The 13,835-nt window shown below is 33.4% G+C and overlaps 1 long non-coding RNA gene across 1 annotated transcript; it reads right to left on the bottom strand.

Moving 5' to 3' along the window:
- Positions 1–6,114: 6,114 nt before the first annotated feature.
- LOC149076886 (uncharacterized) lies at positions 6,115–12,345 on the bottom strand. Its single transcript, XR_016194117.1, has 2 exons — positions 12,272–12,345; positions 6,115–9,668 (listed from the first exon to the last, which is right to left on the bottom strand). It is a non-coding gene; the product is annotated as an uncharacterized LOC149076886 (long non-coding RNA).
- Positions 12,346–13,835: the final 1,490 nt, after the last annotated feature.

Below are 13,835 nucleotides of genomic sequence, written 5' to 3'. Positions count from 1 at the left end.
CCATAACTCGCATAAATCATTGACAATGTTATTAGTACTAATAGTGATACTTTTACGCAGGAAACAATGTTTAGTTTTAATTTCTTGTTAAGATTCTAAAACATTCCTGCAATACATATTAAATTGAATTTTACATATTAAAATAATTTTTTTTCATTTTTAGTTTTTTTCCTTCTGAATTTGATACTCAACATTTTAATATCCATGAACTTCAAGATGACTATTTGTTAATTAGTTTGAGAACTCGACAAACTATCATGGAAAAGAGAATTTGATTTATATATATAACTTATCAGCTCTTGCATTGATTAATGGGAGGGTTAGTAAATCAAATCTCAAGCGTATATGAAGAAATGGCTGATTGCTTCAGTTATGATCATTGGTGTACGCATGGGGGGGGGGGGGGTGTTTGGAGTTCTAACCCCCCCCCCCAAAAGCCAAGATTATAGCTTTATTTTGCCGGGTAAAACTTAACACACACACCCCCCCCCAATTGAGAAAATTTTGCGTATGCCTATGATAGTGATACAGTACAGTAACACCTCTCTTTTAGTGTCACCGATGGAACAAAAAAAAAATTCGTCTGTAAAAGAGGGGGGTGACCTTTGTATTAGGGGTTTGAAATACATACTTTTATATTATATAAGGGGAAATTATTATTTGGCCGTAAAAGAGGGGTGACCACATCTGAGGGGTTGTCTGTTAAGAGGGGTTATACTGTAATAACTTCATTTATCTTTAGTGCTATGGTGTTTTAAACATTATTTTCTTAATACACAAACAAATCTATATGTTGCTTTACATTTTATTATTCAATCAGTTTAAATTTTTTTTTTTTTTTTTTAATTTTAGAGGCCGGTGTATTAATTAAATAATTGCAGGTCTCGAAAAAATTGTCTTGAATGCAGTTTTTGTAACATTGTGGTTTTTTTTTCCCCTGCATAGCTATAAGGAAGATATTGGCAGAAGTTTCATTACCATCTTGCAAGAAAAAATCCAAAAAGAAAAAGAGAAAACGGAAGCTTTCAGATATCAGTACTTGCAATAGCTCTATAACCGAGATTTTCAAATACAAATGTAAGAGGTGCCAATATGCTACAGACATTTATTATAATCTTCTGATTCATCGTAACAATTTCCATCAGAAAAGTGCGGAGAAAGAAAATAGATGCATTAATTCATTCAAAAAGAAAAGCAATTATGAAGAGCCAAAGAAAAAAACTCGTAAAGTAGATAATCGATTGTCAAGTAAAGTGAAGCGGGAACCATTATACTATTACTGCAAAAAATGTCCTGCAAAATTTTTCCGAAATAATCAGTTGGAAGCTCATATTTTTTACAGGCATACTGAGCATTTAGGTATGTACACCACTTTCAAATTTTAAGTTATTCATTGCATGAAAACATGTCATTATTGGCTGAAACACCTACATAACGATATTCAAAAGACCAGAGAAAGAAAAAAGTAGCATCGATCTATATATATAAATGTGATTTTGTATGTGTGTATGTTCTCTATATATAAATATAAAATTTTGGGCCGATCGTCACCAAATTTTGTATGTATACCAAATGGAACCTGACTCGAACACTAGGCTCATGGCCTCCACAAGAACGGGGCTGGCAAGACTCTAGCCCTGGGGCCCGGGATAATTTTCATAACTTTTTGGCTTTTTCACTCAATAAAGTAGCTATAGAAGGGGCCCGTGAAAAGTCTGACCTGGGCCCCTGATCTAGGATGGGGGTGGGGGGATGGCTAGGCTAATTTAAAAGTTTGCCAGAGCTGGGAAAAAACGGTTAGGCAACAACATAGGCATCAACAATGACTTTCGTAATGTTTACTTTGGTTACAATGAGTTTCAGACACGTATATGCCTTTGCAATGGTATATCACTTTCCGAATGCTTCCAGTACATGAAGAAAACATGGTTACAACTAGTTATATATATAGATGGAATGCATTAACATTATGGGAAGTATGCAGGGACCAAAGAGTAACATCTTTATATAGATGATTATTATTATAAAGGGTATTAGATATTCAAGAGACCACAGAAAATTATCATTATAAATGGGATACATTATGGGAAGTGTGCAGGGACCAGAGAGTAACATTGTTACATAGATGATTATCATTATAAAAGGTATTGCTGGATAGGAGTTTGTTATATGCTATAAAATTTTTTACGAATAAAAATATAACACAGGAAAAATGCTCAAGATGAAAAATGATGTCCATATGGATCTGAACTAAATACATCAAAAATACAGCAACCGAATAAGAGCAATAAAAAACAAATAATTATGATAAAATATAATACACTGCCCATAAAATGTTTTTATGGTTTGTCTTATCTAAGTATGGATAGCTTCTTCGTTCATCCCAATATGTTTATCATATTTATTTTTAAACGTTTCGATTCTGTTACAATTCACAACCGCCGAGGGTAAGCTATTCCATTTATCCACAACCCTAGAAAAATTTCCTTACCAAATTGATACTGGTGTTTTCTTGTATGAAATTTAAAAAAAATAACTATTTCATAAATTCAATAATTATGCAGTTGTCTGCAAAGAAAAACAGTTGACCCTTTTAAATTTGATAAACGATCACTCAAAGTAACTGTGAACAAAAGAAGAGGAGGATTTTTTTTCACTCACCAGTTATCTACTTAGTCCCCAGAGAACAAATAATGGTAGAAAAATTTAATACATGGGCCCACCCAAGTACCTTACAAAAATGAAAACTGGTTGAAATTTTTGAGAATTTTGCCAGGTAGAGCCTCAGAAAAATCACCTGGCCCGGGGTGGGGTATGATGCTTTTAAGATGGCCCTGGCAATTACTCAAGATTGTGGTCTGCAACAAAAGAACACTCAACACTTCATCTGTCTTCCCCCTTCTCATTCACCCTATTTCCTAATCGTGCATCGACAACCTTTATCAGGGAGGCATCACAGCGAGCTGGAGATATTGATTTGTGTGCTTATTTTTGCTTTGAAGTAGTTCTTTATAAGTGAAAATATAAAATATGTACTGATCTGAGGAGCTGTAGATGAACCATGAATTGGGCAAGAAAGCCACGGGTCTCAAGAACCACTGACCTAAACTATACAAGAGAACCGTTAACAGCTGAAAGTTTAGTGACAGGGCTTGACAAATCGAGAAAAAACCTAGATGTCAACCAAATGTTTCGGAAGCCAAGCATATTTCTTTTGCCTGAGTTAGTAATAACACATAGAGAAAAGTTTGGGCACTAATATCAATTTGTTAGTTGCCATGGCGACTGAGATTTGTCAAACCCTGATTAGTGACAGTTCATTATGCTGACTGACTGAAGGTCAATTTGAAGCAGTATAGATTTTGAACACACAATTTTGTGGATTTTGAGCATTGCAAAAAAGTAAAACAATGCCCAAACTTTTAGAATTCTCAAATTAGGCAAAAACAGGTTTTTTTACTGTGTAAATAGTTGGAGATACGCTTCTTCCTCTACAAATATTCCTTTCAAGCAACAGTTTAGAATTTATTTTTCTTTTGTGAAAGATAGGTGGCACTCAAATTCAGACCTTGCATAGGTCAAATAGAATCGAAAAGGGTGGGGGTGCGAGATACAGTACAAGCTAACCTATCAGCAAAAGGGAAGAACAAGAGCAAATTAGTACAATGTTTATCCCATAGCTCTATTATAAGCTGTTAGCTCTATAAAGATTCTTATAAGTGGAATTTCTGCTTCACCGAAACTGGTTTTGGTGAACAGAAGGGGCTTTTTTTCTGTTTTGGATGAAAGGATATTCTATTGCAGCGTTCCTCAACTTTTCTGAACCCCAAAGAACAGTAAAATGTCTGAAATGATGTCACAGACCACTAACTTACAGCGCGAGACAACATAAAAATGCAGGAACCAAATACATAAAACACAGGAATTTCCCATATTTTATGTGACATTCCTGAATTTTATACAATTATCAGTTCCCTTTCTGGAACTCATATGAATTTTACTAAAATAATAATAATATGATCCTCACGTATTCCCAAGGGATCAGCATGATCCGTCCAGGGAATTTGTTGGTGTTAGTAAACATCCATGCCCGAACCAGGATTCGAACTCAGACCTGCACAATGAGAAACTAGTTCCCTAACCACTCGACTGCCAGGCAGCTATTGGAAATGCGATTAATTTTCATGACTTGAAAAATTATAATTCACTTTGCATATTTGTCATGTTTAATGTTATTTCCTTAAGCTACTTTTCAATTCGTAGTTTTCAATTTTCATAGCCCTTCATTTGTTATATATTGTATATTGGTAAGCAATTGGCAGTGTCACGTATTTTGCCATATTTCAGATTTCGATTTTCCTTGATGAAATATGATCACATATAGTCATGATGAATATTTTTCCTCGTGGAATATGTTTTTTTTTACAGCAATTAGTTGCAGGCCTGTACTTGTCCATCCTTTAGTGATTTCTCAGTGATAATTAATTTATTTTTCTTTTTTACTTTTTAATCATACACAGTGTAAACTATATTGACTGTTGTCAATTTAAGCCATATTGCTCCAGTTAAGGAGCAGGACTGTGTTAGGGAAAGCTAAAGAATCACCATATACAGCCGACACTTGTTATAACCACCATGATGAAGGTTCCAAATGTTTTTGTTTCAGCCTTATTATTTTTTTTATCCAATATGACGACTGGTAAATATCATTCAATCCATATTACGAATGAACTTGCCTTGCCCCCCCCCCCCAAATTAAAAACTTTCCTTACAGAATGTTTTATTACGCTCATATGGTGGCTCACTCCCACTTCCCATGTGATTGATTTTTTTATCATATTCTAAATTTTATTGCACAACTTTAATTTCTCAATAGGAAAATGTAGAGGCAGTTAAACTTATTTTGCTGGATGTAGTAAAAAATAAATTTAAGTTTTGGCCATACTACAGTATTTTCGTAAGTGGAATGTACATATTGTATTATGTATTTAAATTGTTTTTTTAAACTCATTTTTATTGCAATATTGTAACAAAATGAAATAACTTTTTTCAATTCCATTAATACTACACGCAATTTTCCAGAAAAGCTAAATTTTTTGATTTTTTTTAAAATGTTTGATATAATCTCCCGATATAACATCAGTTTTTTGTGGAACGAAGGGGGATCGTCATAACGAGAGTCGACTGTGTAAAGGTATACATGCATATTAGCTTTCACAAAAATGTTTTTTCTTTATAATTAAACTATCAAGTCTGCCCCATGGACTACCTGTGACATCATCATGGACCAGAGGTTGAGAAATACTGTTATATAGTATTGTTCTACGGTATTGTAATGTGCTCTGTATTGAACAGATTAAGAGTTGAATTTATTGATTTTTATTTTCCTCTGACACAAGTAGGAAATTAAGTTTCTGTGTTTAAATCAAATTCCATCAATTTGTAGAGGAATTAATTTTTTTTTTGTATATTTTCTTTTCAGTTTCTGTGAACCTGACAAATGCAGTCAACCCAATAGAAAATACATAAAGTTGATGAAAGTATTATACATAGGGTTTCATTGTTAGACCAAGATTCCTCACTGATAAACCATGTACCGTATTTTAACATGTATAAGGGAACCCTTTTTCACCGAAAATTGGGTCCCAAAAATAGGAGGGGTTTCTTATTCATGGATAGTATTTTCGAATATCTTTTCAACTTTTTTTTTCAAAATAAGGATTTTAAGCCCAAAAAATCAGGATGTTCCTTATACACTTTAAAATACAGTAATTTTTATAAATAACTAAGAGACAATAACTTTTTTCTTAGTTCCACAACCTTTCCATTTGCAAAATTGATGACTTGAATTTCAAATTGTAGTATTTTGTTTGCATTTTCCAATCATTTTCTGTATGAATGAAATTAAATTATTGCAAACATTTTAATGGAGGGAAATTTTTTTCTGTAATTTCATAATTTGTAGCTCTATTTTGAGTGGTTAAAACTTCTGGGTTTCTGCTATAAAATCTGCATCTTAAAAATTTCAGTTATGGGTAGGAAACCATGCTTTGAAGTAAGAGATTCACATCTCATTAAATCAATCATCTTTAATGAAATGAAATAAGCCATTAGTATCATATTAATATTGTTTTTATTTTGTTAATGGGGAGGAAAAGGCCAAAAAAAGAATTACAACAAATTCATTCTCACATATGTTGAATTGTGTGCCTATTCAAATGAGTTTTCTGTCTGAATGAGGCGCTACAGTAATTACACTTATAAGGTCTCTCACCTGTATGGATAAGCATGTGATCTCTCAAGTGAACCTTTTTCACAAAGCCATGGTTGCATACTTGACAAATCCATGTTCGTTCAGCTGTATTGGTTTTGGACCAGTTTTCCTTGACATTCACTGCGACATCATATTGTTGACTGTGAGAAACTTGAATAAGAAATTATCAATTGGTATCACGAATAACTATGTATATAAATCAATGTACTCGCTAATTTTCTACTTTGATTGAAAGAAGTTACTGAGCATGAAACTAAAAGTTTTGTGAATGAAATCTATAAATAAAAACTTGCATGTGAGCTATAAAACAAACAAGATGATTTCAGACACTTTGCATTCAACAGATTTGATATGGCGTTTTATTAAAATGTCTTGTTCATATTTCCATCTATTTTATTACTTGAATCAAGCGCTTTTCTAATTCTCTAACTTTCCAGCTTGAACCTTACCCTTATTAAAACTTGCAAATAGATTTGAAAAAATCTTTAACACATAAAACATGTCTCTTTAGTTCAATTTTTAAGGAAAACCAAAATATGCAAATAAAACAAGCCAATGTCTGCTTTGACTCAAGTTTTTAGCAATTTGTTGCTTAAAAAATTACAGTATGAAGGTCTCATGTTCATGAAATTGTGTGGCTGTCATTGATAGTGGAACATAAGTTAGATTTTATGTGAAAACATGAACTTTGTGAACACACAATCACACGATTGATATCGATCGAGAAGTTTGTGAGGCTGAAGTGGCAAGTTAATTTTTCTCAACATTTCCCGACACCAGTGGTTGACATCATCATGAGGTGTCTAAGTTGTGTAATTGGGCACTAAATTCAAAGATTCATTTCTAGCCAGAAGTCTAAGAACTTCCAACAGCTGAGCGACCAATGTCACAGTGTTTACTTCTGATTTTCCAACCTGTCAGACACTGCTTGTTCCAATTGGTTGGTTGTATGAATACATCTAGCTAGAAATCTTCAAATTCAGTATCTAGTACTTAAGACACCTCCTGATGTTGCCAAACCACTGGTGTTGAAAAGAATAAACTCACAGCATCAGCCTTTTGCTTCAAAACTTCTCTTTCTGTTGTCAATGGCTGCAAAAATTGCATTTGATAGAAATAAAAAATTATGTTTCGAAACAGCATCAAATATTGCTGCCGTTAGTCCATCAGATGTGACGGCCCTTGTGCTAAGTATTACATAAACATTGATGATAATGTACACACTGAACCTGACATGACATGACAGTTATTGACAATTTTTTTGAGAAAGTTAAAAAAATTTAAATATATTTATTTTAGACGAAAAGCAGTACAGGTCGAAATTTTATACAGATGCTGTCAAAACCTAAATACAGTGTTTAATAATTATAGACTATTTATTTATCTATTTTTAAATTATTTACTTTATCTTCAATTATTTTTACTTTATTTCAATCACAAGATCGTTGCATAATTTTACTCATACCAATTGTGTTCAACTGAGAAAAATGTTGGCCCCTTGCAATTCTGTTGGACAGGTTTTACTGTACATAGGCTATTTTCATGAAAATAACTTATTTATAAAAGTACAATTATTACAACATATATATAATCAATGTTTAAAATAATTTTTCCTCTGTAATTTTATTTGTTCAAAAAAAAAAAAAAAGCAAGCAAACATATATTCACAAAAATTATAAAAAAAAATTCTTTCACAATAAAAACAATCAATGACTACAAAATGCCAAATATGTATTCTCTTTTTGACTGGGTTGACTTCAGCTATTTTTCAAGCTTCATCTTGAATTTCCAGAATGGTTGTGATCTTCACGGTTTGAAAGTAAACTCCCTCCTGTAATTACATTGAATTTTTTTTAAATATGTACTTAACATGTCGGATGCTCTGAGATCTATTTTATTTCAGAATTCAGGTAATCAATTTTTTTCCTCCATTAAAAGATTGACCACAAGAGAAAAAGTATATCATTTACATAAAATAATTTTTTTAATACATAAAAAAAAATAATATAAACTACCAATATAAAGTAGTGAAAAAAAGATGACTTCAAGTTATTGAAAATTATACAAGATCGGCTGATGAATTGAGGAACAAAAGAAAATTCAAATTCATAAAGTTTAATTGTAACTCATTAGTATTTTGCAAATTCAATAGAAAATAGACAAGAGCTAGTTTAGTATACACACATAAAGGAGCTAATGGGGGGAAAAAAAGACGTAACTTTTCACTAATAATTTTAGTAATTAGGCCTACAGATTGTTTTTAAAAGACTTCCCATTTAGCCACCTAGTAAACTAAAATATGATCAGTTATTTTTTTATAACTTCATCACTACACAGAGTTTGGCGGTCACTTCAATTGCATCTTAGTCCTCATGAGAAAAAAATCACTTAGTATATTCTATTTATTTGATTAGTTTTGCATTCTTTTAATTCATCATTAAAAATGATTTGCACTTGAAATATAGTAAAAATACCAAAAAAAAAAAATTTGTTGGCTTTTCACACATACATGTTATTTTATCAATCAATTTTTGTTTGGGTGCATGGACCCATAACAACATAAATGTAGTGGCAATTAGATTATGCAAGAATATTGAACACAAAGAATGAAATATAAATTGGTCAACTATTTATACTACCACCATATGCAAAATAAAATTAAAATCATAAGTAAATACATTTGGAAGATTGTGTGAACAATACATCGGTCAAACAAAGAATGGAAACTACAAATGGCATGGGAAAAAAAAACGAACGATATTATAATCAATTATGTGGTCATTAAGATAGGTTACAACATCATTAGTCGAGATTTGTTCCAGAAATTGTATTTTATAGTGTCATAAGTTAGGTAGCTTAGCAAAAATATGAGACCAATATACATGTTATTTTATGATCACTCTGAACTTCATTCTTTTTCAATGTCTTTTTTTCTTCTAAATGGCTCACCAGCTCAAATTTCTTGAATCTTCCATGAGTTAATTACTACGTCAAGCTTCCTTGAAAAAAAGAATAAAACGTGTTGACATTGAGGAACCCACAGTAAATGCATAAGATAAAAATAAACCAAAAATGAGTGTGATATTATCAATAATTGAACGTGAATACAGCATAACTTTTCTCTTAATTCTTTAATGAAAGCAATGACATCTTTAAGGTGGACTTGTCCAAATGTTGACTACTTCAGAACATTGTAGACGTGTTTCTCATTCTAAGTTTTTGTTTTCTCTCTTGCCCTTCCACAAGAGCCTGAAGACATACCATTTACCTTAACTGCGCTATCTTCAATCAATCTTAACCTCAACCATTCCTCTTTTAACTGGACCCTTCCTTACTTGATGCATCTATCTTATCACTGTACTGAGGAACTCGATGGATTAATTCCTTATTGGCTCTATAAAAGAAAATACAAATTTTTTAATAGTGGCTAATTTCACATAGCCTTCAAGATGCAATATTTTTCTATAAAGTACCCAACAGATTCAATTATTGTATTTTGTATAGGTACTAGTTTAAATCGCCTGAACATTTTCTAAACTAGTTGGCCCTTGGTTCTGGAGAAGAGGTTATACTGCGGTTACAATAACGAGTCATATCTTACAAAATGTTACTGGTCAGTTATCAGAATGACCATATAGGCACACCTTTTCAAACTGATATAATTTGGAGCTTTTTCCATGGTAGCTTAGTGTTCCTATTTGTGCTTGTGATTTGAGCTGCGACTTTTTTTTAACGTTCGAAACAATGACATAAAACTTGGCTGGTTATTTGATCACAAAATGGTGATCATCCTCATAACTAGGGTGACCATATATCCCGTATTTCCCAGAACAGTCCTGGTTTTTCCTATATTTCTGGCCGTCCTAACTTTTTTGCAAAAATTTTTATACGTAGTTCACTTGAATTTTTTATTTTCATCAAAAACTTTAACTCAGTTAATTTTCATAGCTCCATGTTACAATGATTTGACGAGTTGACATTATTTCTAGTGATAAAAATTTATTTTCTCCAAATATTACACGTATTTGCAATACTTGAGTTACGCAACATCTGAGAGCAACACTCTTAAAATGAGTTGAAAGATTTTGAAATATAAAGTGAGTAATTTTCTCAACATACATAAGCCATGTAGTAGTATGTTAAAAAAACATTTTTTTGTCAAATGCTTGAGTGTCAAAAGTGAAAATGTAAACAAACATGAGAAAATGTTCCAGTAGCAGTCCCTCAAGGAAAAAGGTTAGATCAATTAGTGAGAAACAAAATCTTTTCAAATCTTGGGGATTGAAAACCGCTCTTTGTGGTTGGTATTTTAAAAATTTTTAGTTTTGTCATGAATATGTCACAATTGGCAATGTGATTTGGTGACAATTGATGTCCTGTATTTTCCTCGAGGAAATATGGTCATTCTACTCATAATGTATCAGTACTCACAAAATTGTATGCATAAATAGAGATAAATATCTAAGAGAGAGCGCGAGAGAAAGAAAATATATAGTGGATCCCACTTAAAAAATTTTCCAGCTTAATATGACATATATATTTTACTTATTCTCCGTTCTTTTTTTACTTATACAGTCGCCTCCTCGTATTCACGGTTTTTTCCCCATTATTGGGATTTTCTTTGACAACACTAAACAATCATGATTTGCATGTTTTGTTTACGAAATTTGAGTTGTGCGTGTTTAGGATAGCTCATTCTTCTCGTGCTACTGATATTGCTTTGAAAAGACAAAAAAGTAAAAACTTGACAAGAAAAATTGGATATATTGACTATGCTTAACGAAAATAAGTCAATACCTGCTGTGGTCCACCATTATGGAATCTACGGTGATATATCAAGAAAAAGGAATCTGAAATTAGTTTTTAGCACTGGCTGTAGCTGCACCTGTGGCAGTGAAAACATTGTATCGCCTGCGCGACCCATGTGTTTTTTGTACAGAAAATACTGTTTTTTATGGGTACAAGACTGCTGTTACAAAAAGGTATTTCAAATGATTGTAATATTATTAATATAACAATCACAATATTATTATATAACAGAAAAGGCGAAAAATTTCACTCTTCTATAAGGAAAAGGCTGGTGAAACGTATATTTCATCAGAATTTTATGCAAGTAAAGGTTGGTTTCATTGGTTTAAGAAACAATTCAGATTGCATGTAAAAATCACTGGTGATGAAGCTTCTGCCAACCAGGAGGCAGCTAGAAAATTATTGAAGAGAAGGGTTATGTACCTCAGCATGTGTTTAACGCTGACAAAAATACACTATTTTAGAAGAAAATGGTGCAAAGAAATTAAGCAAGAGAAGAAAAACGAGCTCCTGGTTTTTTAAGGTAAGTAGAGATAGACTTATTATATATGTTGTTTTGCGCAAATACCCCTGGGGGGGCCACATGATATAAAGCCCCCCTTCATTTTCTTGACTTGGTTTGAGGCGAATAGGCAGAGTGGACCCGCTATTAATTTGATTAATCAATCAAATTCATCCAATTCTTCCGCTCATAATTTAATTTGGTTTACGAACAGACTACAGGAACAAATCAAGTTCATAAACCGCAATCATAAACCTGTGCGAAATCATTGGAGATATGCAGATGACATAACAGCTGAGAAAACACAATCGTGTAGCGTGATAACACGAAAGCCGGGTTTTCCTAGGATCATATTTTTTTGTTCCACATCCATTATGAATTGTCCAAAGCAATATGCCAACCGCTCATCAATTCGGAAAAATGGTACGACTGCCTTTCTACAGAGCGAAACATGCTTCACTCCAGCGCTCAAGTCGGACGTGGCGCAAGACGCATTTGACTCCTCCGGAAGCAATCAGCAAATCACGCCCGACGTTGAGCGCTAGCGTCAGGTGCGTTGCGCTCTGTAGGAAACTAGTCGTACCGCATTTCCTATTGATGAGTGGACGGCACGTCGCGCTGGCGATAAGTAGTAATCATTTATTGCAGTGAAAAATTTAAATTAAAGGCAATATCAGCGATTCAACCTGGCTATGTATTCCTCTTCCGGGCGCTATGTTTGAAATTCGAAGTTTTAAATCTTGGCGTGTTTGTTTTATTTCTCCATCTAGAATTCGGACGCCCTTGACCATCTCTGCGGCTTTGACAAATCAAATACTTTAATCATATGAGGCTTTTCGAATAGACGTCATCATCAGCATCACTCCTGAAGGACATACCAACACCTAAGGCGACTAAACAAGGTCCTTATTCTAGTGGCTATACCAACACCTAAAGCAAGCTCTAGAAGATGGACATGCACTGGATGATCCCCATAGAGATCAATGTTAAAATTGCTGATTTTATTGTAGTAATGCGGGAATTTAGTAAGGTCTTCCGCGACATCGATCATTTTAAAAATAGAATTGAATTTTTGATTTTCGAAATATAGAGCTCGCTTATAGATACAAAGCGCAGAAAATTAAATATAAAATAATGAGCCAGACCCACTTTTGAGTTCGATATTCATGCAATAACATTGATTTCAACTTTTTATTTATATCTTCACAAGCGCAAAAATGAGAATGTCTTCGTATTGTCTTATATTATCCGATTGCATCAATCCATATAGTTTATGTTGTTTTGAAATTAATTATGGGCCCATATAAATTACATTGAAGAAGTTCCGCAGTTTTAATCAACCATTTTTTTAAGGAAAAACAGGCAGATCGATAACTTGAAGTTAAAAAAAGATTTCGAAATATCTAGCTCCCACTAAAAAGAAAAAAAACGATTCATTTCAATGTTTTTTAATTTAGATTTGTTTCTTTCATGGTCGCACAGGAACTCGCCATATTGGTTACCTTTGTATGTCCCTCAAGGGAAATATCGCGTGATCGAAAAAGCCTCATTCCACCCTTAGAGGAGAAATACATACTTTATTTCTCCTCGATGATTCCACCCATGGACGTATTATGGGGTATATACCCCATTATACCTCCAGATTCCACCAGGCATATTTGGGAAGAAAACGTGAGATCCGGTATATATAAAAAAACAGCTACATAAATAAATCAAAGCAGGACATCACACAGCAAGCTTCATCCAAACCACAGAGCTTTGGCTTCACCTCCTTGACCTGAGGACAGGCGTGGATCTATGGCGAGAGGGAGCCAAAGGGAAAAGTGAAAATAGTCTCGATATCAACAAAGAAAGAACTGGTAGATGATGCAAAATAGGGGGAAAAAAAACAACACAAAAATCTCAGCTAATATAACCAGGGCATCAAGCTTATATTATGTGACGGCTCGATGAACCAGGGATTTTTTTCAACTCCGAAAAAAGTTTAAACCAACACCATCTATAGAACATAGTGCTATAGGTGGTGTTGAGAAATCGAATTTTCTGGATGTTATGCCGAAACTAATATTTGGAAAGAAAAGTGATTTGTCCCCTTGCATACCGGGAAAGTGCGCTAACCGATACACCAGAGACACGCTCTTCAATAGCTCATAACACGCATTAGTAGCGTGAAGCGCTGAGTGGAGACATATCAGCCTTCCTTAACTACAGCTATTTTCACTCCAGTTGGCGTTTTGTATTAAAAGATGG

This window comes from Pholcus phalangioides, unplaced genomic scaffold (assembly GCF_987345545.1).
Source record: "Pholcus phalangioides strain wild (caught in Gottingen) unplaced genomic scaffold, Ppha-v1.0 ptg000015l_1, whole genome shotgun sequence".
Lineage (NCBI taxonomy): Eukaryota > Metazoa > Arthropoda > Arachnida > Araneae > Pholcidae > Pholcus > Pholcus phalangioides.
Note: the sequence above shows the minus strand (reverse complement) of the source record. Positions and strands in the feature narration are given on the sequence as shown.